The following is a 3,392-nucleotide window of genomic DNA, read 5'->3' as shown; positions in this document are numbered from 1 at the left end:
AGGGATGGCCTGGTCGTACGAATTAAAGCAATACAAAAGTCATCTGGATTTTCTTCTCTACAGGTCATCAGAAGCTAGATATGAAGAGCTACCTGGCATAGTCGCTCTATCTCTAATGTATATGTCGCTTTTCAGCTATCCAGAGCATCCCAAAGTCGAAAACCGGCGAATAGCCAAAACTAAGATTTTATTATTTTCGTTCATCATCATCTTTCTTCAACAGGCCTAACGCCTACCTAGTTCTAGCAGTAACCATAATTTTATCATCATTGACGATCTTTGACTACCTGCGTTATTATTATTCTATGCAAAATTTATAATGATTTAGAATACTCTCTATAACCTAGTAACCCACGTAAACCATCTGATAAAAAAGTAAACAAACAAGTATAAGAAAACAAATTTATCGCTAAATAAAAAAGGCTATGTAGGGCTGGTTACTGAACTTGAGAAAAGGAACCAAACAAGATAGGGATGGAAGTGGACATATCATTTGATCTGGCTAATGATCACATAGCAGACTAAGCCGTCTCTACTTTACATGGAGAGTATAATCCCTACATTACTGGCTTCCTCACTGGCAAAACAAATAGAACCAGAATTTCCAATTGTAAAATGTTACTCTATTGTAAAATAGTCATAAAAGTAGTAGGCCTGGCATGGCCAGGTGATTAGGGCGCTCGACTCGCATTCTGAGGGTCGCGGGTTCGAATCCCCGTCCCACCAAACATGCTCGCCCTTTAAGCCGTGGGGGCGTTATAATGTGACGGCCAATCCATTATTCGTTGTTAAAAGAGTAGCTCAAGAGTTGGCGGTGGGTGGTGATGACTAGCTACCTTCCCTCTAGTCTTACACTGCTAAATTAGGGACGGCTAGCGCAGATAGCCCTCGTGTAGCTTTGCGCGAAATTCAAAAACAAACAAACATAAAAGTAGTATTCTAAAATCAACTGAAGAGAAGGAATAATGATGAAAGTTGACAGATTAAGTGGGAAAGCCAGTAATGTAAGGATTTTATTATTCATGTAAAGTCGAGACGGCTTAATTTGCTATGTAATCATTAGCTGATCAAGTGATATGTCTCTTCCATCCCTATCTTGTTTGGAACTTTTTTTCAAGTTCACTAGCCAGCCTACATAGCTTTTTTTAGTTAGCAATATTTCTTTTTCCTAATACTTGTTGAAATACGTATTAGATTTGGTTAACGATGTAAACGAATCGTTCTCAAAGTTGCAGGCCTATTGTTACCGAAGGGCACGTGTATGTTGTTTCTGCTGGCACTGTGTCAGCCACGTCGTATAAAAACAACTAATTTAAATCAATGTATTGAATAACAGCTGAGTAAGAGAAAATAAAATTTAACTCATTTCAAAGACGTGTGATATGTTGCTGAAGTTATGTTACATATATATATAGAGAGAGAGAGAGAATTGTCGTGATTATATTTATCGAAGAAAACATCAGTCTCATACACACGAACCTTCGCCAACAGGTGCGCTGCAAACATGTAATTTTCATCACATTTTGTGAATAAGTAAGTAAAAAGTCAAAGCGTCACTCAACAGTTGCTCTTTATTGATCGGAAGATTTGATTTACAAGATTTGTTTCACTTAATTAGTGTGAATAATAGAAGTTTTTTTTGGGGGGGGGGGTACTTGAATGTATGTATAATCTCTATTTAGAAAAGTGATTTACCCATAGACTTTCCCTGGGTCCTTTTTTTATCATAGTTTGTCACGAGCTTACATGACATATTACGTTTTGTAATACAAGATGCTGTTTTCTAACTGGTGAGGTCCTCTCGGCTAGTGGAATACAATTTATTTATTTTTCTTGGACCAATAAAACTTCTTCGGCTTGTTTTATGTCTTACATAGCATAAATTAGGCTGGATCAAAGTAGAAAAAGAAAAGTTGTGACTAAGATTCAGAGAAACTGGATGTATCTTTATTTAGATCCTTTACGAATTATAATGTTCTGCATTCCTTTTCGTCTCTAAATAAAAAATAATGAATAAAGTCCCGTTTATTTCTATACTGCGATATAGAACTAATAAAACAGTGTTAGTAGTTATAGGCAGAACTTCTCATTTCTCTTCCCAGGCATTAGACTTACCATTACACCCAATCTAAGTCTCTGAAGTCTTAGATTCTTGCTTTTCAAATTACCGCTCTAGAAATGCGAATAACACTTTTGAAATTTAATTGATTTTTCATTTTCTTCTCATTCTCAGCCCCCAGTGGCACGACGGTATGTCTTCGGACTTACAACGCTAGAAACCAGGTTTCGATACCCGTGGTGGGCAGAGCACAGATAACCCATCGTGTAGCTTTGTGTTTAACTTCAAACAAACAAATCTAATTATCATTCAAAAACCATCGTTATAAATATTTAGATGGTCTGTTGTAAGACTCTCATTTTAGTTTATACATATCGGTTTAAAGATTAGTCTTTATGCTTAATTTATTATCCAAATCTTATCCGTTGTACGATCTAGATGACCCTCTTTTCGGGTGAAATTATCATATATAAACTTTACAAATATCAATATTTTATTCTTAATGTGACATTCGCGATCAAACAGTCCCTCTTAATCATATTCAGATAACTTGTACCGAGAAGTCGTTTTTTTATTCAGACACCATAATTTTGATTGTATATATTACTACTTCGTTGCACATTCTAATTGACACATTTAACATTTGAAAAATCCAAATGATTTCATACATGCATTTGAAACAATTATTTTCAAAATTTGTATAATCGCCTCTAGTTTCACATTCTGATCGAAACGTCATCCATGGAAGAAATCTAGACCTGTCTCAAGGCTGATGTACTCGTTTGAAACATCATTAGTTTAATAAGAGACGTATCTTCGCAAATAGGGCCCAGGCGGAGGTAGGGTTACACTGTCTACGAGATCAAACCTCTTCTCGTAATCCTCACGTGTGAAAGACAGGAAAACTTTGGTCATGTATGGGCACTGAAGCTCACACAACGTCTTTACATGTTAAACATCTACTGTGGATAGCTAGTTGTTCCTAATGAGAAATCAAAAATAAATAAAAACAGATTATTAAAACCTAGTGTTCATCCGTACGTCAGCATTCTAAAAACGTTAACACATACTTAATTGTTTAATTTTCCCCCAAAAGATGTAATCTAACAATTTGGCTAAAACTGTAAAAAATGAAGGTTTTAAAATGGTATAAGTAAAATTAAGTTAGAAAAACTTTCTACTTTTTTTTTGTCATTGATTTAGCAACGGTAAAACTTGGGGTGCTTAATTACATTTCCTTGTTTATGATGGCGCTATCTAACATTAACAATTATTTTCCAATTTTGATATATCAGCATAAAATTCAATGATTCGTTATGTTTTGTTTGCGAAC

General features: G+C 35.2%; 1 long non-coding RNA gene across 1 annotated transcript in view; it reads right to left on the bottom strand.

The window, feature by feature from the left end:
* Nucleotides 1-1,552: 1,552 nt before the first annotated feature.
* The window catches only part of LOC111084204, a 13,737-nt gene continuing 11,897 nt past the window's right edge, over nt 1,553-3,392 (bottom strand). Inside the window, exon 2 of the long non-coding RNA XR_002609444.1 lies at nt 1,553-3,041. This is a non-coding gene — a long non-coding RNA (uncharacterized LOC111084204). The remainder of the gene's footprint in view (nt 3,042-3,392) is intronic.

Source organism: Limulus polyphemus, unplaced genomic scaffold, assembly GCF_000517525.1.
Source record: "Limulus polyphemus unplaced genomic scaffold, Limulus_polyphemus-2.1.2 Scaffold150, whole genome shotgun sequence".
Taxonomy (NCBI): domain Eukaryota; kingdom Metazoa; phylum Arthropoda; class Merostomata; order Xiphosura; family Limulidae; genus Limulus; species Limulus polyphemus.
Note: the sequence above shows the minus strand (reverse complement) of the source record. Positions and strands in the feature narration are given on the sequence as shown.